The 26727-nt window shown below is 51.0% G+C and overlaps 1 protein-coding gene across 1 annotated transcript in view; it reads right to left on the bottom strand.

Annotated features, from left to right (window-relative positions):
- Positions 1-210: 210 nt before the first annotated feature.
- The window catches only part of LOC149348061 (uncharacterized), a 486295-nt gene continuing 459778 nt past the window's right edge, over positions 211-26727 (bottom strand). Inside the window, exon 2 of the mRNA XM_089587898.1 lies at positions 211-2335. The gene's annotated coding sequence lies outside the window, so the exon portion shown is untranslated. The remainder of the gene's footprint in view (positions 2336-26727) is intronic.

Genomic DNA, 26727 nt, shown 5'->3' with positions numbered 1-26727 from the left:
ATGGCACTTTTAGAATTACAAACAAAAGGGATCGGTGTCTGACACGAAACTACCCTTCGGGTGACATAACATAAACAAAACGTACACATTCAAATGCGCGTTTCACACCTGTAAAACCAGCGCATTCACCGAAGTCCAAGCTGTCGCGCTGCGACCAGTTGCACGAACAAAACCAAAAACAACAAAATGCACACGGGCACCAACACAACATCACGCAAAATGCACACTTAAATACACACAGTGGCATGCCTGCCGTGCGCCGTAACACAGCGTCCAAGTTGGTGCGTTGCACCCAGTTCGCCTGCATGCACGCCGTCGTCCTGCTCGCGAATGAGCACACAGACACAGACACTCGCGACTGGAGCGTTCACAGCACTCGCCCAATGCCCACGTGAGCCTCCTTAGTCGCACCGAGCGTCCCTGTGTACATTCGAGCCACCACGTGTTGTCAGTAACACAATTAACGCCTAAACGGTAACTCACTCATTAGGCTGGCGCCACAACGGGGCGCGAACTGAAAAGATGGTGCCCTCCAGGATCAAAAACGTCCCGGTTCTCGATGGGTCTAAACCCCTGACCACACAGCGCACCTAAGGGCACGCTCTCTCCGGCGCGCCGGTACGAACCGCGTGCTGCACAAGGAGCATAGCCCCTGGACCGTCCAAATATATCAGTACGGTCAGTCTTGCTACATTTGATGTTGCGACCTGTAGCACGGTGCGTACTGTTCCTGCAAGGGCAAACATTTAAATTGCCGCTCCCTACTTTATAGGAGCTTGCCGGCTCCGTAGCATTGTTTAACTCTGGGGCTGCATGAGCCCCCTCACAGTCATTCGGCCTGAATTTGTCTTGTTGCAAGCCGCCACACATTTCCCTGTCATCAGATGACCTGATCGGACGCACATCGGGTGCGTTCGACAACTGGACGGCGCTGCGTTCCATCCCGATACTTTTGCCACCAGAGATTCCAGTTTCGCGGAAAGCTGGCTCTCTTTTTACTTCTTCCTGGCTATTTTTCGTTCGCTCTTTTGACGTGTCGGAGGTCACAATCTCCGTCACCGAGCCTGCAGGAATTTGACCGTTGTCCTGTTGGTTATCGGACACCTTGGTCTCAATTGGGCCTGGATCATCAGAATTGGGCTGCTCCTGTTCTTTGCTAGCCGCCCGCGGTGGCGGAAAAGCTGTGGTATTTCCGCGTCCTTCAGGAATCCTGTTTTCACTTCCTGGACCTTTCGCGGCGTTTCCTAAGAAAGATGCGTTCCCGCATACCGGCTGATTGCTTTCAGCGTCCTCACTGCTTTTTCCCTGACCTGTGCATGACAAGCATAATCCTTTGTCTTCCAGCACAGGTTGCCTCACCTCTCGGGACTCGGAGCAGTTCTCCCTGGTTGGTTCACTAGCTTTCCTAGACGCATTGAGCTCAGCGAGCTCCAGCGCTAGCTGCTGGCGCTTTGCTTCTAATTCATCCAAGACGCACTTAACATCCTGAGGTTTCTCTTCGCACAGCGGCGCCTTTCCTCTATTCACTTTCGCAAGTTCAGCCTGAAAGTACGCTAAGCGCGCCTTTGCTAATTCCACTTGGTACCTCACATCGAGTGAGGGCCGGCATGGATAACTCTCCATACCGCTGTCTGTATCTCTCAACTGTCCTGCCGGCTCGAACACAGGGACGTGAACAATGCGACCAAGGAAACTCACGGTTTCGATGCGTCGATCCGCATTGCCAGCTCCTTGGCGTCGAAGTCCACCTCCACTTTCACCGCACGCTGCGATGAGCTGTCGGACGCCGCTGGTCCTGTGCCCGCTGCTGTCGCCTTGCTGCGACCCGCCGGTGACCGTCGAGTTCTCGACGCGCTGCTTCCTTGACCGGACGCAGTCCCGCGTCGCTGGACTACTGCCGTGGTCCTTGCGTCCTTGCCGCCGTGTCTCAGCAGGTCCTGTCGCCTTGTGGTCACCTTTCTCCCTGCCTTGTCTTCTTCCTGCGCCGTTTTCCGATGGCCGCAGGATCCTGTCGACTGCGCCAGTAAATTTTCACAGGTTCTTCTCTGTCTTCCTTATTGCACCAGCGGTGCCCCGCCAGAGACGGGTTGGTTTCAACTCGAAGACTGAAGCTCTTCGCACCAGCGGTGCCCCGTCAGAGACGGTCTCTCGATGAATAGAGCCGCAGGGATGAAAAAGGCAATAACTGAGGTTTATGTACAAATATGTACAATAGATACAAGTTAAGACACTTGAGACAAATTAAACGGCAAAAGACAAACAACAAAAAGGTGGATCTGGCTAATACTAGGGGAGGCCCCTAACTCGGCGTTGCCGAAGATGCGTTGCATCTCACCTTAGCGCAGAACCCTCTTCCAGCTCCGGGGCCCGGTTTTAAAGCCCTAAAGGCCCAGCCCACATTCGGTAACTTCCAATCATGTTGCGGCCTTAACATCATTGGTTCATCCAGGGCATGGCCAGCCCTCCAGCTTCCGTAAGGTAGAGCACTCTCTCCACCACAAAATAAAAACAAACACAAATAGACATTCGTGCTCGGTACCGCGTGTCGGGTGGACACCCGTACTTCCCGGCGCGTTCGCGAGCGGCCGCGTTCCAAGAAAGGAGACTCTCCGCTTTGAGTGCCCCCAGCCGCGTTCCGATGACCCCCGCGAACGCTACCGATACCTTACAGACTGGTTTTTCAAAAGAAGGGGCCGAAAGGACGTGTGAGAAGGAACCTAAAGAGTAAATACGTTCAGAAAAAAAAATAAGAAAAGAAGAATGGGGACGTGGGACCCCGCAGAGTGCAGGCTTCATGGAAGAGGAGGGATTCCAGACGTTCAAATTGTTCTAGCTAGTTAGGCTTTTGAGGAAGGTAAAACTGCCCAAGTTTTCATTAATTCCATGTGTTAGTGTCCGAAATTTGTGTATGAAATACGACTCTCTTTGTTCTCTTTGGCGACTTGTTTGGAAACCCGATTGAAGAAGGATGACGTGAATGTTTTCGAATGCATGCTGGGGCAGGCACAGGTGCTTAGAAAAAGGAAGATTTGGCAGCGCGTGAGTATGGGCCTTGTGGTTGTTAAAACGCAACCTGAACGGTGTTTCCGTTTGACCGATGTATTCCATGCCACACACACTGCAGTGTAGCATATACACTACGTTCGCGCTGTCGCAATTCAGGATATATATAGATAGATAGATAGATAGATAGATAGATAGATAGATAGATAGATAGATTGATTGATTGATTGATTGATTGATTGATAGATAGATAGATAGATAGATAGATAGATAGATAGATAGGTATATATATATATATATATATATATATATATATATATATATATATATACACCACGCCGAATGTGTTGCGTATTTTCGGCCGCGAATAACATTACCCTTTCCGGAGTTACATCATCTGGTCTGCCCGCAAGGTGTTGATGTGTTTCGCAATAGATTTGTGGTTGGAATTGGCTTGATTCGTGGCAGTGGGTGGTGGAAATATTTACTGCCAAGATATGCAGAGGGGGGCAAACCCTGCCGCCCTTTAGGAGGCACGAGGGATCGCTTAGGGCGCTGCCCTTACAGGGCAAAAGACAGCGCTTCGTGGGCTTTCTGCTTCAAGGAGTCGGTAATTATCCGGCGCTGGTCAGTAGCAGCGGAGCTGGCGAGGAGAATTTCACAGTATGACTTCCCCGTTGTTGAGGATGGAGGGTGTGGGAAGGCAGGGCACATGAAGAGGATGTGAATAAAGTTTCCCGGTTTCCCGCGGAGCTCACAGGAGGAGAGGAACAGATCGCGGTAGCGGGAATGAAGAAGAATAGGGTAGGGAGCAGTACGGGTCTGTAGTTGGCGCCCAGTGGGAGGACTGGGTTCGGTTTGGGAAAGAGCCGGCGGCGCGTAAACGTGCCGGGTATCTTAGTACTGTGTAAGGTTATTTCTGAAGGCAAGCAGATGTTCCTGGGATGGCAGAGGCGATCCAACTCTAGCCCGGAAAGTGAGACCTCGTGCGAGGGATTGGACCTCCTCATTACCCGGGAGGCCTGCGTGTGCGGGGGTTCAGGTAAGGGTTGTGGGGCGGGTGGCGTGCCAGAAGTGTAGAAGCCGAGTCGCGCTGCGGGATATGAGGCCTTTGGCGAAGTTGGATAGGGTGCATTTCGAGTATGAAAGAATTTTGGTGGCAGAGGTGGAGACGATAGCGAGCGCTAAGGCTGCTTTCTCTGCAATTTCGAATGAGTCTGTGATGATGGAGCCTGATGCGAGTAATCGGGCCTAATTGTTAGCGACGGCGAGGACCATGCGGGGGCCCGACGAGTATGCTGCCACGTCCGCGTAGGATACCTCGGAACTATTGCTTTAGATTATTAAGCATGAAATGCTTTTAGCTCCCGTTGTCGGCAGTGTGGTGACGTCACGCCGAGACCGAGAGCCAACATCCGGGCACTGAACACCACTCATCCGGGCACTGAATTCCACTCATCCGGGCACTGAAACGAGAGCATCCGGGCACCGTACGAGATTAAACGAGACTCTCTAAGAGAGAGGGCCGCGCTTCCGCGCCGTCCCCAAGGATGGCGCTGCGGTCCCGCACACACGCATGTAAAAGAGCGGCCACTGGGCCTTCAGCTCATGAAGTTTCCCCCTTTGGCAGGCAGATGTATACACGCTCGCGGAGTATTCGAACGCGCTGCATATACATTCTTGACAGGCCTGCGTCTCATTGTGTCCGCGTATGCTTCTGCATCGTCCTGCATTTCAATGCCGCCACCGTCACAGCTGCTTAAGACGAGCAATGGAGCCTGATGAAAGGAGAGTTAAGAAGCGTCTTGCGGAAAGCGATCGCTTTGCGAGTGACACGCCACAGCAGAAGACTGCTCGCCCCTGCCGACAATGCCATGATTATGCGGCCGCAACCGAAAGCGACAAGGCCGCCACGGTTCGTGGCTGCCTACCTAAGCCCGCACTATAGCAGGCGATCGCTTCGACGCAACAAGAAGAGTGTGGTGTGGTGTGTTGAACACTAAACCCATTTCAAGATTTTGACTAGTACCATCTACAACCAATGTGTTATGCCCGTAAACATTTCATGGTTACTCTACTCTCAGTTACGGGAGAGGCAGAGATTTTTTGTATAGTATTCAGCGCAAAAAAAAAAACAGACAAGGGACGAAGTAAGGGACACAGAGACGTTCGCGAGCGCTGTGTTCCTTACTTTGTCACTTGTCTGTTTTTTTTTTGCGCTGAATTCTATATAACATGCTTCACCAACTAGCCCGACAGCTTGCTCTCCTGTATCGCTTTAGAGCTTGTGCAGGTGATTTGTCGCGGGCTGCCCTGAGTTCTCCTTCGTGCTCAGGGCGCATGTTGTTAGAGATGGGAAGCATAATGGGATGGGAGCGTAGGTCTGAAGCTAGGGGAAACCATCGGTAGGATGGCTGATCGGGGTGATGCCTAGCTGACAGAGTAGCTGAGTGAATCAGCTGTTCTTTTAGGGTGGCTTCTGCTAGCTCATCAAACGTGTTGTGGGTACTGAGGGTGAGGAGTAAGGCAGTAAGATGTGCTGGGGGGTAGGTGGAGGGCGACATTCGTGCTGCTCCTGAGGAGCGCGTTGATGCACTGCCGCTCCTTCTGCTTTAGAGGGAGGTAGCGGAATTAGTACGCCTTGCGGTTCGTGATGTAGGGCTTGGTGAGGTGGAGAGCGTTGCGCTGTCGCAGACATGCGTGCCTGTTCGGCACGCGCCTAATTAAACGGGTGACTCGCGGGGTTTGGGTCTGGTGAGTTTTGATGGTGTCGTGGTGCGTGCTGTGAGAGTGAAGGGGGTGGTTCCCTAGCGTGAATGCGATGGGAGTGTTGGCAGGGTCGTGCGACCTGGGTCGGCAGAGGAAGAGGTCTCATTTGGAAGGGGAAAAGGCTAGGCCGCCCACGCTAACGAAAGAGTCGATGATGTTGAGGGCCGAGCTTAGTTCATGCCAGCATAACTGCCTAGATTGGGCCAAACAGTGATGTCAGCATAGAAGCTGAAATGTATGTCGGGGACTTGAGCGATTTGGTGGGGGAGTTGGAGAAAGGCTATGCTGAAGGAAATAAGATACAACGCAGCACCCTGAGGCCTTCCCAGTGCTCCCAGTGAGAGACCAGGGAGCTGGTGGTCGCCCAAGGTGAGTGTGGTTGTGCGTTTGGCACGGAAGTCGCGGAAGTAATTGCACATCCGCGGGCCTAGGCCTAGGGCGTGGATGTCGTCTGTAGTTGTGTTGTACTTTTCTTTAGTAACTCCACAGATTATGCTACTCGACCTACCATAAGCTTGCCGTCCCGGTTAGCTCAGTTGGTAGAGCGACTGCTCCGGTGAAGCGGTGGTTCCGGGTTCGAACCTCGGACGAAGAAGAATTTTTCTTTAACTGCGAAGTTTCTGAGGAGCCTTGTAGCTTCGCCTCGTAGCCGTATGGCTGAACTTGGGTGGATGCAGCGAGTAATTACTCCGTTATTAGAAATCTACTCGACCTTGGAGGTTTCCCGTAAATATCTGACCAGTTATGCTACTAAAAGATAGTGATGGTGCAAGCTTTTTGTCAAAAACATTGCAGAAAATCTGCTTTGAATGCACAGACTTTTCAGCTGCTTTTTTCGGCTGCGCAGCCCCGTCTTTCTTTTCCCACCCTCTCTGACTCTTTTTGCCCCACTGGCTTCCCCACTATGTAGCAGCCTGCTGTATTGGCCGCCTTCCTGGTTTTCGAAAAAAGTAGCAGCTTCGCATATATGCACGAAACACATTACAAAATCACATAAAAAATGGGGACTTTTAGGCCATTTTGTAATTTTTCAACTACTCTTTTCCTCTTTTAAACTGTCATTCTGGCTACTCCTTCATTGTACTTTTTGGCAAGAATGGTCGGAGCGCCGTTCGTAGCCAGGGAGCTGGTACCGGGGGAGGTGGAGGATCTTATCAGAGCCTACATTGCGTGACCTCAGGTTTCACTTCCAGTGATATTTTATTTACTCTCACGACATTTCCCTCTTACCGAGAGGTGTTGGTGAAGGAGTATGTACACCTATGAGCTGGGTTAATTAGAGGTAGCCAAATTCGTATGGTTTTATGGCGTTCTGTGCACGGCTAGACAAGGCGAAGCAAAGACGTTTGTTAGCATTTTCGAGAACTATTGCCACGCAAAATAAATATTACGTCGGCAGAAAGATATAATGTTCTCTTTGCTAATACCTAACGATGTTTAAAATGCAATTTCAGATTGTGAATTAGACGTGATGACTTCGGATGCGTTCAAATGAGAATTTAGGTAATTTAATTTGAAGGTAGAAAATATGAGCATGTTTCAGCAGGGTAATGTTTTCAGCAGAAAAAGTTGTTTATACAAGTAGGTGTAAAACCCCAAATGGTTCGTTGTGATGAAAGACATGGAAACCGGATGCCTAGCTGAGAATGTGCTTAACCTGTACTCTTTATCAGGTACTGATTATTGTTTGCGTATGAAAATGCTTACACTGCGCTGTTGAACTTGAGGAGTACTTTTTAGATCATTGGTTGCATCAGCTAGACAGCTCAGACTGACCTCTTTGAGTACCCACTCGCCCTAAGCTTTGTAAATCAGATTTCAATGCAAGATTGCTGTTGTTAACTTGAGTTTAAAAAGTCACTGCCCCAGAGGGGGTAGCTATATCTCAGTATGACCAGTCATCGGAAAGAAGGCCCAGCAGATGAGGTAGTGTACGCAGAAAATAGCAAAGGTTAGGAAGAGGGCACTGGGCTCTCTACCATGTGAGTCTGTTCTATGAGTGTCATTGGCCGAATTGTCCTAGGCGGAAGCAGGAACGGGAGAGACGTAACGTACAGAAGTAGCTTGCAATAAAGAGGCGCTGCCGAGGTGAAATGAGAAGAGCAGAACGTAGCCCGTGGACAGGCCGAAGAGACGTCCTGATGGAACAGATATGCAATAAATGGGCTTGGAACATGAGTATGAGAGTTAGGATAACATCCGTGGTATGAGGCTGAATCCGGGGACCAAAAACCGGCACAGTGCTCGCGATTGGAATTACAAGGCCCGTGTTGAGATGCTGATATGTATACTGAGCCAGATATCTCGGCCAATGCTCCTGGAAGAGGCAAGCGTCTGGTGAACTTGTACCCAGAAGCGCAAGCCTGTGTCCAGCTGAATGTTTATGATCGTGAGGCGGGGAAAAGTCTGCCTGCGAATTGCTGGCACTGTTACTCGCAAACCAGGCGCTGGACGGGGGCCTTCGTTGTGGAGGAATATGAGATATTTGAATGCAGCTGCAGCACCGTATTCTGACAGATGTTCAGGTCGGTTTCAAGAGCTCGGTGGGTTCCTGTTACGGACCAATGTGCGAGAGTGAAACCAATAACAGCGCGAGAAATGAGGATAAAAGCCTGCTTATCCTCTATAAAGTCAGAAGAAGACCATGACCTCAGCGAATCGGCTTTCAGGTGATAACGGCGACTGAGTCAAAGTGGCACCAGGGCAGAAATCATGCTAACGGCTACCTGTGACGAAGGAAACTAGCCCGGGGAACAATGTTCCAGGGTTTCCTCAGCATTTATTCCGGAAAAGAAGCCTGTGGGTCAGTAGAGGCTCATAGACACCCCAGGAGTATACGAGAACTAAAGGAACAGTCTAACAAAGGAGGTGCAAGGAGAGTGACTGCTGAATAGAGGAGAGGAGGGTACTGTGTTTCTGGTGGACATAGGTTGCGCACTAAATGGTGCGCCACATAATACACGCGGATGCAAGCGGGCAATTATGGCAAGAGATGAGCATTTTATAACTCAGGGATGGGGTGTGAGTTGTTTTGTCCTCTTAACACATGCACAGTGTAACCTTTCTGCGCTATTATGAAATTGGCGTCAAATCTAGAGAAGGCAAAGTTGAATGAATTACACATTGAGAATTGCAGCCTATGAGAGGCACGTAACACACCGTAAAGTACACGAGCAAAATGCGCTTTAGTTGAAATTGATATGCCCCATATACAGACGCTACAGCACGTTTTAATGCCCAGTGTCCAAATATAGGACCTCAGTGAAAGCAGCAGCCAGTTTCTCTGTTATCAAAACAAGCTTGCTAGCTAGGTGACATGCGTTCCTTTTATGACGGAAGTAATCTTCTAGACCTTCTATGTTTTATCACCCCTTCATTTCAATCTTCTGAGGCCAGCTTTGACAGACAGGCTTGCTCACACATCCAGTATAGGCTTATCGGGTGAATCTGGCTGTTTAATTTGAGGTACAGGTTATAGGAAACGCTCCTAATGTCGGGACACAGAAACCTTCGTTTTTGCTAGCTTAACTCTAAACCACCGCGTTTGGGGTGGATTGCACAAGCGAGACGGCAGGTATGACCGGTCACCTCATCCGCCATGCCGGTGGTTAGCAATACTTTATCTTGCAAGGAGTAGATTTGGAAGAACTGGAATACTCGGAAAAAAATATTATGCGATTCTAAGACAGGCAAGTTAGCTGGTTATATAGTTTGGAGTTGCTTTACAAAACAGAACATTGCGTCAAAACTGGAAGAACGGTTCGAACGCTGTGAACTAGCTATTTTTGCGTAACTGAAGGCAGCAAGACAAGGCTTGTTGCTGAGCACGCCTTCAGCAGAAGAACTGTTCTGAAAAATGGCGAATACTAAGAATTGGGGATGCCCTTGGTGTCATCTAATGCGCTCAGATCTCGCCGATAGTTTAACAAATGAATGGTGAAGACGCATGAGCGAAAAAACCTGCACTCCTAAGGACGCATTGCAGTTCACCATTCACGTATATTTCAAGGTAGTCAGGGATTCCTTTCAAGGCTACGCGTTGGAGAAGCATTTTGGCTTAACATTTTTCTGGTACCATACGAAAGCTCTGTCCTTTCCTTTCAAAACTAGAAAAGGATGATTTGTGCTGCCGTAGCTACCCCCTGTAAGCACACTCAGTATCAAAGACTGATTTGCTAACTCTGTTACTACTCACTCTCTTTTCAGAAAAACCCTACTGCGTGGTCTGGGGTGCGAAGGATTCGAGGACGCCGGTGGCGGAATGCTTACAAAAAGCACAGGAGCACTGCGAAATCGGGACGGAAGTAAATATGACCCAGTGTGCGGACGAAAAAAAAACGTAAGGGTAAACATCGAGAAGCAAAACAGACTTCAGGAGGTGTTATAGTAGTGCTTTAGAGGTTTTGATGGTGCCTTCTAAATTAACTGCATATATGTTAATTTGAACTCCAAATAAAATTTGTACCGTAAGGCAACGATATTGACGTTGTTAAGTTGAAAACCGCAAACATTTTTGGAAGTTTTGTCTTCACTATGAAGTAGCCCCGCACACGGATATATTTTCAGTGAAGGAAAGCATTCATAATCATATGAGAATTTTCCTATTATGCCTATGACTCATGCTCTTTCTCACATAGTGAAGCATCAGGAAAGAAAGTCGAACAAAATCTTTGCCCTTTCCTGTCTTTAAAACCAATTCTCCCACCTTCGCTGTATACCGTGGTGAGTCGCGGCCACTGATGGGGTTGTAGATGTTCAGTAATCGTGTGCGTCTTTTTCCGAATAAACAGACGGGCCTCTAACAGTGCTTACGGAGTCAAAAGCTCTTTGATAACCAGAGTGGCGCGATAATGAATACTTCCTCGTGAACTCGTCAATCATATTGCCATAACGAGAAATTCTAGACAAAGCACATTTTTCTTAGAAGTTTATGAACGCAATTATCTCGCACATCTCAAGATTGCACGATAATCAATGTATCCGCAGATCTACCTCAGAGAAGCTGGCAGGTTTTTCTATTGTTACAGGTTCTAATTACGAAGTCTATTTACATGGGCAGGTCGACTCGTGCCTGACGCGTCAGCGGGAAAATGCCGTTTTTTTTTTCGTGGCCACATCTTCCTTGTTCCTTCAGGGTCCATAGGTAGCGCGTGACACTTCCCTGTTCGCAGACAAAGCCCCCTAGGACAAGTCAATCAGTCTGGTTCCCGACAGTGGAAGGGCTCCAGCCGTGCGACATGCCCGACTTCGGTTTTCCTAGAACGTCGTCATTGTGTAGTTTGGGGAGAGACCATATCGTCCAGGTCATTGAGGCGAGCTAGCACGATGAACGGGCCTGTGTGTGGGTAGAGCAGCTTTTGGGGTAGCCACGCTTGCGAAGAGGCGGCCACAACCAAACAACGTCACCGGGCGGATAGCAGGCATCCTTGCGCCGGCGGTCGCAACACTGCTTAGAAAGCTCCTGAGAGGCCAAGGTGTATATCCGGGCAAGCCTACGGGCTTCTTCAGCGCGGCATAGGGTGCTTGCAATAAGAGGCTCGGTGTCGAGCGAGAAAGGAAAGTCGCTGTCGAGGGAGCTTCGAGGCGGACGGGCAAAAGAAGGAAGAACTGGCTATAAGCAGTTGTTTCATCCCTGGACGTATTAGAGGCGCATTAAAGAAGGGAAGCACGTCGTCCCAGTTCTTATGGCGGGAATCGACATACATGACAAGCATGGTCATGAGTGTCGGATTGGTACATTCAACGACTGTATTCGTTTGCTGGTAGTATGACGTCAAGTGGCGAAAATGGCAAGAGGAAAAGCAAAGTGCTTCCAAAACATCTGCCGTAAACTGGCAGCCGCTGTCGCTGATAACGACTCGAGAATGTGGATGCCGGGGTATGACAGCATGAAAACAAAGACAGAGACTTCATCAGCGGTGGCTGAAGGTAGGGCGGTGGTTCCGCACTAACGGTGAGGTGATCAACGCACATGCTGGCCCATCCGTTACCTTTGGACGACGGGGGAAGCGGGCCTAGTAGGTACAGACTCACTTGTTGGTATGGTGTGCTTGGCAATGCCACAGGATGCAGGAAGCTTGAACCGCTTACACTGCACGCAGGTGGCCACGTAACGCTGAACCAAGCCAGACATTTTGGCGAGTTAAAACGTTTTTCGGTGCGGTTAAGGGTCTTGGCAAACCTCGAGTGCCCAGCCATGACGCCATCGTGCATTGCGTGTAGAACAGAGGAATACAGAGTAGCTGGAACGACGAGGATTAAGTGCGCACCTCCGGACGAGTAATTGGTTCTGTAGAGTAAACCGTGGAGAATACATAAAGGTCTTGCGGATGTCGACTCACCGACTTCGGCAAGAAGCGGCGCCAAGTGCTGATCCTTGCGTTGTTCGGTCTGGAAAGTGCCAAGATTCGAAAACTCTTGGGAAACGGCAGCGAGATAGTCGTCAAAGTTTTCAAAGCGGCGAGCCGTAGCCACGATAGGCAGTCTGCGTCGGCATGTTGGCGGCCACTTTTGTAAGACACTGTGAAGTGGAACTCTTGAAGGCGTAATGCCCAGCTGGCCAGCCGACCGCAGGGGTCGCGCAGGTTCACAAGCCAGCACAGAGAATGGTGGTCTGTGATGAGTGTAAAATTACTTACATAAAGATATGAACGAAACCGCTGTACGCCGAGAACAACAGCGAGACACTCTTGGTCGGTCACAGTTTAATCGCGTTTAGATTTTTTGGGGGTGGTATATGGATAAGCGACAACGTGCTTATTGGCCTCATAGTGTTGGATGAGCACAGCACCTACGCCGATGCCATTGGCGTCACTGTGACGTCCAGTCGGTGCTGTCGGGTAGAAATGACGCAATATTGGCCGCGAGGTAAGGAGAAACTTGAGCTGGCGAAACACAGAGTCGTATTCGGGAGTCCATTGCAAAGGAGTGTCATTTTTCAAGAGACACGTAAGCGGGTAGGCTAAGTCAGAGAACTTGGGAACGAAGCACCAAAAGTATGATCAAAGTCCTGAGACACTCCTCAGCTTTCACCGATTTCAAATCAAATCTTTATTTCCATCAGGTGATACAGATGGAGGGCTGTGGAAAAAAAGCTGCCACTTGGCGGCTTGACTAGTCCGCAGCCCCGGGCTCTTTTCACACTGCTTGGGCTCTTTCACGCTGCTTAGAGCTTCAATATTCTGCGGGTTGGGCCTGACACTGTTCTTGTGAACCAGATGACCAAGCACAGTTATTTGGCGTTCATCAAAGCGACCGAGTTCAGCACGATGTCTGCTCTCTCTATGCAGTCTAGGACAAAGGATCGCGATGTACACATCACGATCAGCGCGTACGCGAGATAATGGAGGCATATCATATTAGAAAATGTCAGAATCTGTGTATCAGCGAGCCCTCTGTTACCATGGTAGACTGTGAGATCGATGTCGTAGCCTCAGCACTGCACTGACTTCATTTTTGATAGCAGATTTTTTAACTGATTCTTTCACAGCGATGAGTGGCGCCTAATGCTTACAATTCCTTTTTTGTCCACGTCTTGGGCTTCCGAGGAGGGGCTGCGTGTTTTTTTTTTAAAGTGACTTCTATAAATTGTGTGTTTCAGCAATAAACCCCAGTTGCCAGTTAGCGCTTGTCTGCGTCGTTTCCTTTCCGTCTCTTGTGTTCCTCTTGTGCTGTTGTTACATAATGAATGTTACACAACTTGCCCAACTTTCGGCTTCGCTTGGTGCATAACAGTATCTTGCAATATTTCATTGTTGTCTTGCAACTGAGACTAATGTCTGAAAAAGCTGGACTAAGCAAGTTAAAACTTTAATATTCAAGCCTACTGCGCTGAGGCAATTTATGAATGAGGGGCTCAATTCTGGAGTAGTACTGGAAATTTCGGCGCACGATTCGGCTAGAAGTTCGTGGTTTCACACGGCCCTTTGTAAACATATATCGAGCCAACATTCTCGATTATGGATTGCATTGCATTATATAAGCATAGTTCAGTATGCAGCCGATGTCTCTCATGTTATAAGGGCTGGTCGCTAAACTTAACTTAAAGCCGACGGTGCCCACTGGGGTATAATCGGTAATTACCGAGTTTAACTCTTCCAGCATGTGTCCAGTAGCCATAATGTTAATTTTAAAGGACGCCTTAAGTTTTGTTGATTTCAATTCTTGCAGTTCGATGAAACAAACAACACAAGTGCCTCCTAGGGAAGACACCACAGAGCCTCAGTGCTAATGTGACATGGATCCATATATTAATACAACATAGCAGCTTTTCGAAACCATTGAAATATTGGAAAATTCCATGAGGCGAAGAAACATGGCGAAGGTACTCATGAACGAGGCAATGAAATATTAAATTTTTGTGCTTGGTAAATGAAACCTTCGCCAAAAACATTTGTCCACAATTCAAACACTTAGGGTGGTTGTTTTTACACTCGCACTCTAAAGACAGATGACCAAATCCATAATGCGCACAAAAATATGAAGCGGTTACCCCACAATACATAAAGTGGAAAACCAACGATAGCTGGCATGCGTGAGCGACTTTGGAGGGAGATGTTAATGCAGCGAAATGAAACAGCGCAAAAATTATTCCTCGAAGATGACTGCAGTAATAAATCTTTCTGCCAAGGTGGCAGTTCTACTATGCATCTAGAGACTGCCGCCACGGTCTCCTCACGCTTACGATATCTGGCACCTTTCTTAAGTATACCATCTTTTGCCCGACCTGCTGCCCGGCGATATCAGTCAATACGACGGACGCCAGTTCTTTACCAAGAGCGATGCACTGACGCTGGCTGCCCGCTTCACCCTCCCCAACCTTTCGTGGTGGACACAGCACCCCGTACAGCTGTCACTCTGCCATCCTGCACAGATCTCGGCACAATCTCTTTTGTGCCTCTCAAGCTTCGCTCTGGTGCGTATGTGCTCCGACACAGGTTATATGGAGGGGCTGGCCAAACGACTGTACCCCCGTCAAGTGGCCACCCGCGCGCTGCCTCCCAACACACCGGCTGTCCTGTGCCACAATATTAATTGTAATATTTAGATGCTCTGTAACATTTACATAGTGCGAATATTGATCTGATGTCTTGAAACCAGTTTCTATGGAAAAAATTCCTTTCCCTGAGCACATACCATGAAACCATAAAGAGCCAAAATTATATTTCCTAATACTTCGGAGAAATAGGCATTCGACTTTCTACTACTCACAAATTGCCTTTTCTACTTCTCATTGCCTGCAGCTGAGAGTAAGCCCACCAGAACGGTCTGGGAAATAATTCCCCTATGCGGCACGTGCTTCAAATATAAGTAGTCTGTTCTGCGCCATTTCGCTGCAAAGTCGGGAAAGCACGGAGATAAAAACATGTACATGGTACAGGTAATACACAACCCAAGAAAATCGTGTGATTCGGCGCAGTTTACTGTTATTGTGAAGGTCTTGGGAAAGCAGCAGCGCACCAAATATATGATTTTAAAGGCATGCATATACTTACGCCTAGCCCTTCTAATAAAGTGGAAATCTTATACCCAACTGAACGTCAATAAAATAGCCAGAAAAGAAGCTTAGACTCAACTTACAAATGCTTCGTTTGGTGCTACTAGTATAACTTCCCGATTAACATACATGCGTTTTTGGTTTGTAGGCGTAACAATCGCTGATTAGTATACAGGGAAGTCAGTGAGTTGCGAGGAAAGTGCGTACGAGTGGAAACCGGCCTCTACACACACAAAGCACTTCCCTACAGTACGGGTGCGATTGCAAAAAGAAGCGAAGCAACATGAGCAGTTTCATTTGTAGGTGTATCACACCCTTCTTTCATCACCGCTCCAAAGGCTTTTGTATTTTGCATTTGGTATACAGAACAGACGGGGCCGCCCCAATGTGTTGCGTTGCAAGACAGTGCTGGCCTGTGGGCCCGCGAGCTCCGAGAACTTTGTGTCGCGAGCGTTCCGACCCATACTCGGCGTCGCAGAGTGCCGGCCTCGTCGCGGTCGCGGGGCTCATGTTCGGAGTTCGAAAACGCGAACGTAAAAACAGAGGGACGCGAACACGTTGACACGGCGTTCGAGAACACGACCGTCAGCGCCCAGGGACGCTTCCTCCCGAGAACGCGCTGCTTGGTCTCGTGGGCATGGCGTTCGAGGGAGCAGCAGTGAGCGCACGGGATTCAACGAGGATAGTCTTCCTCCAGCAGCGGAATAGAGCAGCTGCTCGGGGAGCCAGTCTGCACCTTCCAAGGGCCTGGGGCCCTCTGTTCTTTTGGGTCAAATTCTATTAATAAAGACCCATTTCCTAGCCTTCATCGAATCCACAGCGCGTACCTCGCAACAAACTGGTTGGGAGCGGCGGGATAAGGACAAGGCTGGTGGACAACTGCTGACGAGAGAGCGTCTTCGAGGATCCAGGATCAACGGAGCTCCGCTAAGTGGCTCAGGGAGTCACCTTAGTCGCAGCGCATCGTGAAGCCTTGGCTTGAAGACAACCGCTAAAAGGCAATCGCGACGATCTGGGATCGCCGGACTTGGCAGTTCCTGTCTTCGGAAGACACGGTGGCCATCGAGGGCTCCTGGTTGGGTGAGTGCTGAAGCGACTACATATTGCCAGATGATTTAGAACTGGGTTCTATCTGAGGAATTGACGCATTTATTCACCACTGGGTGTGTGATTAGTTTGCAGGTTTTGTAGTCGGCTCTCGCCAACCATGGATATAAAGAAGTTAAGTAAAGACCAATTGCTGCTGTTTGCACCTGAACTTGGTTTAAGTAAATCAACGTATCAGGAAGCCAGAGATTCGCCATGTAATTGAAAAGGTGGAGTTTGAAGAGGACGAGATAACGGATGCTTGGGAAAAGATATGTCGAGTGGAGAAGGAAAATGAGCGAAAAACAATAGAGGAACAGGAGCGGGAGTTGAAAAGATTGCAGCTTGAAGTTGAGATGCTACGAGAAGCAGTCAGGAATGAAGGATGCGTAACTTCGGCAAAAGCGGAGAGTGAGAAAGCAGAGTGCCAAGGACTTGCACAAGAAGAAGGTAGTCTTAAAAGGTGCGAAAAGGAGCGACAGGACAATCCTGAGAGGTACGAGTCGCATAACCCAGAGGGAGTGGAACGTCCGAAGGTCGTTTGGGCGGAGTTAGTGCCTAGCTGCGATGCTAACGAGATAGTTGCTCGTCAACCCGGAGAGAAGTGTACCCTCAGTGAGTGTGGGAAACCTAAGAAGTCGGTTGTTGGTCCCGAGGTGCACGCGGGAGGCTCGCAGCCAAGAGTAGAGATGAAAGCACCCTTGCTGGAGGAAATACAAATGAAGGGCTGTTATCTTGAGTTGGCAGGGCTATCTGTCAGTGATATAAGGAAAGATGGGGTTGTCTTAAAGCCTAAAGAAGAGGACCGCATTGCGTGTCAGAAAGCAGGTTCTGAACGTGCGACGCGGGTGGATAGGTCAGAGAACAAACCCCCCCAAAATGCCAGGAAGTTGTCGTCTAAAGGCGAAAGTGGCAGTAAGGCCACAAAAAGGCCTCGACATGTAAAAGTAGCACTGTTGTGTAGTCTGAAGACAAGTGCAGTTGGGATGAGAGTGAGTCGACCTGCTAGAAACAGGGCATTTGCTTCTCGAAAAACGACAATTAAAATAACATTAAACAACCCTGACCTCACATATACTCAACCGAGAGATTCTTTGAAAAAGTGTGGGATGATCCCCCGGAAAAGACGACGTCGAAAGCCACCACAGCAAGTTTGTGGCGCCAGGCTACAAGAAAAGGCACGGGGAACTCGTTTGCGCAGACGGGTCAGAAAGAGAATAGTGCAGGCGGCTCAAAGTGTGAAGAGGGGACAGACAGTCGCCTTGCTGGCAGGCCATTGTTATATAGGTGGTAGTGGTGAAAACTTTTTAATAAACAAAAGGAGAGTTTGCAGACCAAAAAGGCCCTTTACATAGGTGGAGTCGTTGGTGCGGGACCCCGCTGGACGATGCCGCTACTCGCGCCCGTTGGACTAGAGCCTTTTGGGACTCCAGGCCCGAGCAGTTGAGCAGGGCTGCCTCCCATGCCTCTCGGGAAGGGGAAGGATTGGGGGGAAGGGAAGGATTCTTTTGACAGGCCCAAACCATGTGGAAGGTATCGGATACTTCCCCACAGTCAGGGCAGCGCCCATCAATTTTGGGGTCGAAATGTTTCGCTATTGCAGGACACAACAGAGTGTTGGTCTGCAAGCGCCTCAGAGTTCGCTCATCAGCTTTACTCAGGCCCTTAGCAGGGACCGGGAAAAGCTATGGCGTTCGCAATACTCGTCAAGAATTTCTCTGAACCGCAGGAGCGGTTGCACAATCTCTGAGCCGGAAGGGTTCGGCACTGCACGCGCTACCGAAGCTTTCACAGTGTCTGGACAGGCCACAGAGACGAAAACAGTGGTCAGGGAATGTCCAACGCTAGGGGTGACTTCATGCGTCGCGCTTCCGCAGCTGAAGTGATCGGACGGACGCGACCCCAAGGGGCACTGCTGAAATGTTAATCCCTGAGCACAAAAGAGAGGTTACTTGTGCTCATCGTTTTTTTTTGTGATCATTTTGAAATAGTTCGTGGCATTGTTTGACAAAGTGATGACAGGGTACAGCTAAAAGTAAATTTAGTTCATACTGCAAGAGTACAAATTCGACGTGAGAACCGAAATGCGGACGGTCTGAGTAGAGAATTCTAAACTACGAGAATATGAAGGTGCTGTTCTCTCTCCTACCCTTTTCAATCTCGTTATGGCCCCTCTCGCCTCCCAGCTAGCTGAAATTCCCGACCTGCATCATATATTTTACGCCGATGACATCACTCTCTGGTGTTCGTCTGGCTCTCCCGGTCACGTACAGGACACCCTACTACGTGGCCTAGATCTCATCGACTCCTTTCTCACCACCGCTGGCCTCTCTCCTGCTCCTGAGAAATCTGAGCTTCTCCTTCTCAACCATTCCTCCTACCAGCGTTCACACTACCACTTCGTCTCTCTCCACCTTTCTGGCTCTCCCATTCCTGTCGTCACACAGTGCAAAGTTATTGGCTTCCCTTTGCATGCGGCTAAGAATGTGCAATCCCTTCACCGCGCTGTCACCACCTGCCACTCTGTAACTCACCTCCTGCGGCGCGTGGTCACTCGACGCTCAGGTCTCCACGAGGCTCACGCGTGCCGAGTTGGCCACGCGCTGGCCCTCAACAAGGTCTTGTACTTTGCACCCTACGCTTCTTTCACTCAGACTCAACTTAACGCTCTCGAGACTGCCCTTGTGCGCCTCTATAAGGCAGCTCTCAACCTCCCTATCACTACCTCTACCACTAAGCTCTTTGCCACAGGCCTCTTCCATCCTCTTCGTTCTCTTCTCAGTCTGCATCGTGACTCGCAGCTTGCCCGGCTTTCCCTTACCCGTCAGGGTCAGTGGTTATTGACTCAAGCGGGTATCTCGCCCATTCCAATCTCCCCGTTTACCTCTCCTATTCCCACCCCGCCCCCAATCTTCGTATCCTTCCCCTCCCGACCAACATGTCCCCCGTCCTGCACGCCGGACGTCGTCATGCGGCCGCACAGCACCATTCCCCTCTCTTTGATACCCAGGGTGTAGCTTACACGGATGCCTCCTTCGTGGCTCCTCGAGGTTCCTGCGGCTACGCCCTGTACCATCCACACCTCCCTGCTCCTGAAACCCACACCAGCGGGCCGTATCTACACCCTCCAGACGCATTGTCCCTCGAGGTCCTCGCCATTGCGCATGCCCTCCAGTCATTTTCCCTCCTTCCCTCTCTCCAAGAGTACACAGTCTATTCGGACTCACAAGCCGCTATACACCACATACAGAAACGCACCCTGAGCCCTTCTCTCCAACAGGAGGTCGAACGAGCGGTCTCCGCACTGCAGCCTTCCATCGTTTTCCTCCGCTGGGTCCCTGGGCATTCAGGGATTGACGGCAATGAGCTGGCCCATCAGCTCGCCCGCGAGACACTTTTCCGGGCACCGTTGATCCCCTGGCCCAAGCCCTCGGAGGACGGTGGGAGACTCACCCTTCGCAGCACCAAAAAAGAGGTCTACCTTGAGCTCCGCCTCGACAAACGCCTTTACCCTCCCCCTCATCCATCACTCACGGTGCCGGAGTCTCGCCTTATTCGGCACATTCAGATGAATGCAGTTATCACCCCGTCCCGCCTCTTCCTCTATCGCTATCGACCGGACCCTTCCTGTCCCAACTGCCCCTGTATCTATGCGGACCTGGATCATTGCCTCTTCTATTGCCCGGCTGCTCAGCAGTCGGGTTCCTTCCCCCCACCCTCTCTATCCATCACCACCTGGCTCGACTGGCTTGGCGCTGAAGGGGAAGAAGAACAGCGGCTTCTGGTCGCCCAGGCGGTCGAAATGCTCGGCCTGTAAATTATGGTGGATTAAAAGTCTTTTACTACTACTACTACTACTATGAGACGGCGTTAAAGCTTCGTCGTAGACCTCTGCGTTGCTTTTGTTGTTGTGTGTTTTGCCATGTGTTGACGTGAGCCGAATATTTGTTCAGCAAAAAAAGGCGGGGAGAGTTTTCTGGCAAACGGCGTCTGGCAGTCGTTCGTCGCTTGGGCACCGTAAGTCAGGGGTTTCCACGAACGTGTGTGTGCGTGTGTGTGCAAAGTGAGCGCATGCATTTGCCCTGTGGCCGTCCGGAGCGCCTTCTCTCGACCCTGTATCTGGGGACGCCGCCTCGGCGAAGGACTTCATCGGGGGGGGAGGAGTTTCTTGCGTTGCAAGACAGTGCTGGCCTGTGGGCCCGCGAGCTCCGGAAACTTTGTGTCGCGAGCGTTCCGACCCATACTCGGCGTCGCAGAAGGCCGGCCTCGTCGCGGACGCGGCGCTCACGTTCAGCGTTCGAAAACGCGAACGTAAAAACCGAGGGACGCGAACACGTGGACACGGCGTTCGAGAACACGGCCGTCAGCGCCCAGGGACGCTTCCTCCCGAAAACGCGCTGCTTGGTCTCGTGGGCACGGCGTTCGATGGAGCAGCAGTGAACGCACGGGATTCAACGAGGAGAGTCTTCCTCCAGCAGCGGAATAGAGCAGCTGCTCGGGGAGCCAGTCTGCACCTTCCAAGGTCCTTGGGCCCTCTTTTCTTTTGGGTCAGATTCTATTAATAAAGACCCATTTCCTAGCCTTCATCGAGTCCACAGCCCGTACCTCGCAACAAATGCGATGGAAAAATGGCCTGGCTTAGCATATGGTTAAGCCTAGGATGCGAAGCATACCGCCGGCGGAGGCTGCGCGTCCGCAAGCGAGCGCATGAGTTGAGCCCCAGCTTTCACAGCTGTTGTTACGTCAGCGCCCCTAGCGGAAGGAGCGGGAGTTAGGCCGCCGGTGGAGGCTGCGCGTCCGCAAGCGAGCGCACGAGTTGAGCCCCAGCTTTCACAGCTGTTGTGACGTCATATCACGTGGTGCGCGGATGTAGGTCAAGTGGTATCTACGCGGCCGCGCGCGGCGCAGCAAGGAAGAGCTCGGTTGTGCGGCTAATATGCTTCGCATAATAGGCATTCGTGCAATAGGTGGCACCAACCTGTGTATGCTATGGTCGCGGCGCGAAAGCGCAGGCGGTGTGTTTTGCCACAATCTCATAGGTGCGCCCTCAGAGTAAGACGTGCAAAGAAACACACTCACACAATGGAAAAGGAGATGAACACAATCATTGCCGTCATCGTCAACCTTACATTTTACGTTCCGGAAATCCCAATCATCGGCAGCAGTACTCCTGCGGCCAACAGAAACAGCAGAGCATTCAATGTTTCACGTCTGCTCAAGTGGAAACGCATTCCCCTCAAACACAGACAAAACTATTTTTGAGTGGGAAATAGTTTGTGAACGCAATTTTTTTCATACAACAAAAGGCTTTCGTATAACGATCAATATGTCTGCAGAACTTCCGCCGACAGGCCTTGGATTTTCTTGCGGTTAACCCTTTTTCTATCATCAAATGCTTTCCCCATTTGTTTTGTCATGCACTCTCAACTGCTCGATGCTAACGACCAAAAAACTTTATAAAAAGGTGTTGCTACACACCGTAAGACTGTGTCATGGCTTTCAATATCTACATAACAGTAGCTCACAAATTTTCAATATTCAAAAATTTTGAAATAAAAAGCTTCACTAGGTTAGTCAACACCGCGCTTCGCGTGAGCCGGAGCCCAGAAGTAAATTCTCTTCCTTCTTCAGGTTCGTTTGCTTTTCTTCGGGGGAGTTCAGCCTCCTCCAAATATTTCGGTGGTGTTTTGAAGCACAGGAGTCCAGAAGCAGAAGGTACGAAGGGGAAATTATATTCACAGAGTATATACAAGGCAAACTCAGTTGCAGAAGCGTGAAGTCACACAGACGTTCAAGTACTGTAACTTAGAGGGCACTTATCTCACACAGAGATACTATCTCACACAGAGATACAACTTCGGGGAAAATCTTACTCATCGACCGGCGGTCTCGGTTAGAGCCTAGAAGTTTTCCGTACGTGCTAAGCACGGAGCCTCGTTGCGACTTATCTCACACAGGGATGCGACTTCGGAAAATCTTACTCATCGACCGGCGGTCTCGGTTAGAGCCTAGAAGTTTTCCATACGTGCGAAGCACGGAGCCTGTTTAGGACTTATCTCACACAGAGATACGACTTCGGAAAATCTTACTCATCAACCGATGGTCTCGGTTAGAGCCTAGAGGTTTTCCGTACGTGCTAAGCACGGAGCCTAGTTGCGACTGCCATTCCTGGCTTTTCCTTCCGTTTTTATTTCTTACATAAACAAAGGCGCTGGGGCGGTCATTTCTCTTGACCCGCCCCAGTCTTGGATCAACCAATCGCTACTTAATTTCGCAGTAGCCACGGCCCTGTGGGCTGTTCACAGCCTCGAAACCAGGGCTCGAATAAATAAAACAAACAAATCAAGAAAACATTCGTAAAACGCTCTCCACGCAACACCCTCGCCTTCCCCCAAGAACGCACTTTTCATCTTAAGTGCATGCACGTGCGTAACTGCCTCAAGGCGGCCACCCTCTCGTGCTGCGTCCAACCGGAAGACCTTTGTTTACCTCCCCGCATGGCTACAACGCTATCAGTCAGCGGATCAGTCCTTTGATCAGTCGCGGTGGGAGGGAGACCACCCCTTTCGGGACGGCAAGGCCACGCCGCACGCGCGCCCTCTGCCCAAGGCGTCACGGCTGCGTTCCAAAGTGGCGTCCTCGCCATGCCGGTAATTGCTTCCGCATTTGTTGCTGCACTGCGCGAGCCACGCGGGAAGTACAAAGGGGAGAGCCAGCGAGGTCGTGTACGAGGCGCGATCTTACACGTCCCCCCTGAGAGGATAAACGAGCTTGGGAGTCTGCTCGTTTAGACAAGATCAACAAAAGATCGCGGCTGTCTACAAACACAATATGCATAGAAAGAAATTGGCATGCTGAAAAACGGCTCTCGGGTCACAAAGTTACAACTCGCCGATACCGCACAAAAACACTCATTGACTATACACAGAGCATACACGATATCCGTCACAGTACGAGAGTCAGGGGCATGCAAGCATCCTTGCACAGAGTTCTGGCCACAGATCACCGATCACATCACAAATTGCAGCGGGTGAACGGGAACATTCACGTAGCCCGAGGGGCCATGGCTCATTGCTCCTTACCCCAGCTCGTGCTAGGGACGCGAGACAACGCGTCGGCGTTGCCGTTACAGATGCCTTTCCTGTGTGTCACAACGACATTGTAGCGCTGCAAGGCCACCGCCCACCTTGCCAGTTTTGCCCCATGAGGCGTGCTCGTCGTTAGATAGGATAAGGGATTGTGGTCGGAGACCACGTTAACCTGTGCTCCGAACAACCAATGGTCTAATTTCTTGAGCGCCCACATGATGGCAAATGCCTCGCGCTCGATTGTTGACCAGCGGGTTTGGGTTGTAGTGAACCGGTGGCTGGCGAAGGCGACCGGCTCCTCTCTCCCCGAGTCTCCCATCTGGGCCAGGCAAGCTGCGGCCGCGATTGCGGACGCTTACGTGAACAGCCAGTATGGCTTGAGCATATTAGGGGTATTTAGCGCTGCAGCTTCGCAAAGCGACGTTTTAAGCTTAGTAAAAGCTTCCTGCGCTTCCCGAGTCCAAGGAATCGCGTTTGGCACGCCTCGCTTCGTCAAGGATGTGAGCGGTGCAGCGACCTCAGCATAGTTCTCTACGTATTCGCGGTAGTACCCGCATAGCCCAAGCAGGCTTCGCAGCTGCTTTTTCGTAGTAGGCGGCGCAAGGTCGCGAACAGCGGCTAGCTTATCGGGGTCCGGTTCGTGTGTACCGCCACCCACGACGTGACCCAAGTACTTGATCTGAGCTTGTGCGATCTGGCACTTCTCGGGGCTTACCTTCAGTTTGGCTTCGCGTAGTAAGCCGAGCACGATGCTTAAATGCTTCACGTGCTGCTGCCACGAAGCGGAGAAAATGGCGATATCATCGAGATATGCCGCCGCGTAGCTCTGGTGTCTCGACAGCAGCGTATTCATCATTCGCTGGAATGTTGCAGCGGCATTTTTTAACCGAAATGGCATGACGCGCCAAGCGTACTGCCCTTCGTGGGTTACGAAGGCAGTCAAATGCTGACTCTCGAGGGCCACTGGTACCTGCCAATAACCGCGTCTCAAATCTACGAGAGTAATGAACTTCGCGCTGCCGACCCTCATAATTAACTCCTGCGGGGGTGTAATCGGAAAGGCGTCAGTACGTGTAGCCGGGTTCAGCGCACGGTAGTCTATACACATACGCACTGAGCTGTCCTTTTTACCAACGCACGCCACGGGATGAGCATGCTCACTTTCTACTATTTTTGCATCAGCCCGAGCTTTCTTAAAGCTTTCATCTGACAGCTGGGCCGAACAGAAGCTCTCGCGCTGCTCTGGGGCCTCGTCTTCATCGTCACGCGTTGAGCGCCGGACTTCGGCGGGGCACCCGCCATTACCTTCTTCATGTTGCTCGCCTGATGTCACGGCCAACTCTTTGTTCTCCGGTTCGCCTGCCTGCGAATCGTTCGCGTGAACCGCGCCTGTCGTTGAGGCCGGCTCCAAAGTTTCCCCGCCAACGGTGAAAGATGCCGTAGTAGGGCCAGATTTAATGTGTGCCTCGCTCCTGGCGACCGCTCCGTTGCCGTGTTCGCACTGTTCTAGCAGCTCCCAGTCTTCTCGCGAGAGCAAGCAGTCCACTCCCTCCGCGAGCTTGCCCGTAATTGCGCACACTATACGTACTGCCTCTGGTCGAGCTACAAGCGTGGGGCGCCACCTCATACTGACCGCGAGCGTAACTAGCTTCGCTTCTATTGTTTCACCGAAAGCTGAGACAAGCTTTATCTTGCCGGAAGGCTCATGAGACGCGTCTGACATTAAGCTTTCTCGGACTACCGTTATTTCGCTACCGGTGTCTATAATCGCCGTTGTCGGTACTCCGCCGCATTCGATTTCTACCCGCTGCAGCTTTGATTTGCGCACTTCATCTGACGATCTCGGGGATCCCATTTCTGCAACCAGCGTCCTGTGTGGGTAGGCCGACTCAGCGGTTTCGGCAGCGTCCTCGCTGGCGACGGCTACTTTCTGAACCCGGGCGCGTTTATCGTTTTTCTGCGCGTTCTGCGCAGCGCGGGGGCAGTGTTTAGCGACGTGACCCTCTGCGCGGCACACATAACACTGTGTCTGCCGTTTGATGTCACTGCCTGAAGGTGGGCATGGGGACCTTTCTTTCTCCGCGTGTGCGGTCGTTGGTCGCACCACGCGCCCCTTTCCTTTAGCTTGCTCGAAAGTCTGAAGCATCTGCGATAACTCATCCGGTTTCGCCCACTTTTTCCCCTCTCGGAGGCGCACATACTCCAGACCCTCGGTGCTTAGGCTAGCTTTCATGCGATCGGCTACGACGAGAGCCACCACATCTTCCTTAGTGTCTGCCTCCCTCGAACGAAGGTAATAGTGAAAGTATGTCTTCACGCGAGAGGCGAATTGGGCCCAAGTTTCCTCCTTACGCTTTGCGGCGCGTTCGAACCGATCCAAGTACTCGACGGGGGTCAGCTTTAGCTCGCTTAATACGGCCGCCTTCACTGACTCGTAGTCGCTGCACTCGTCGTCCTTAAGACCGCGAAGCAAATACCGCACACGCTCGGTCAGCGTCGGCATGGTCAAGTGTACGCGGCTGTTTTCCAGCACATCGTACGTCGTGAAAACTCTTTCCACCTCGTCAAACCAAAGCGGTACGTCCGCGTTGCCCGGCAACTTGAGTCCCTTTAGGACTTTGGCGCATTGGGAGATTGGGTCGAGGCCCGTTCGCCGTTGTTCCCTTGATTCCGATATCAAGGGGGTCTGCCGGCCACCTGTCATCGCTATCCCAAGTTTCTGCAATTCGATGCGCTCTCGAGATTCGACTTCGAGCTTATGCTTCCCAAGCTCGAAATCCAGTTCCATGCGGCGGATTGCCATAGCATCGGAACTCGCCGTTGCAGCTACCTTTTGTAGCGCTTCTGCTATAGACTCTGATGTCGCTGCGTCCTGCTGCGACGTTTCGCCTAACTGATCATCGCCCTCTGACGTTTCGCCTGGCTGATCATAGCCCTCTGTAGCCATCCCCTTTAATGCACTCGCATTTTCCTGTCTGCGATCTGAGCTCGCCATCATGCTCCTTGTCAACACCATACGCCCGTTTACACATGAGCCATAACCACCTCAGAGGTACGCAAGGAATCCCGCTCCCCCGTGCTGGTGTCGCTAGTGGGATCCGTTGCCTCTCTGTTGCCGCTGCCTCGTCCCGAGATGCAGGATGAACGACGCCTCAGGGTCGGTGCTCTGGACTACCTTGTTCCCTTGGCTGGACCTGAAGATCGGCTCCCTCCCGGGTTCCCGGACGGTCGTTGCCTGACACTGCTGGCTTGACGGTGGTGTCGGCTCACGGTCGACGATTGCCG

Source organism: Amblyomma mixtum, chromosome 4 (genome assembly GCF_055824585.1).
Source record: "Amblyomma mixtum isolate Tamu chromosome 4, ASM5582458v1, whole genome shotgun sequence".
Taxonomy (NCBI): Eukaryota; Metazoa; Arthropoda; class Arachnida; order Ixodida; family Ixodidae; genus Amblyomma; species Amblyomma mixtum.
The sequence above is the reverse complement of the archived record's forward strand: the minus strand, read 5'-3'. Positions and strand labels throughout refer to the sequence as shown.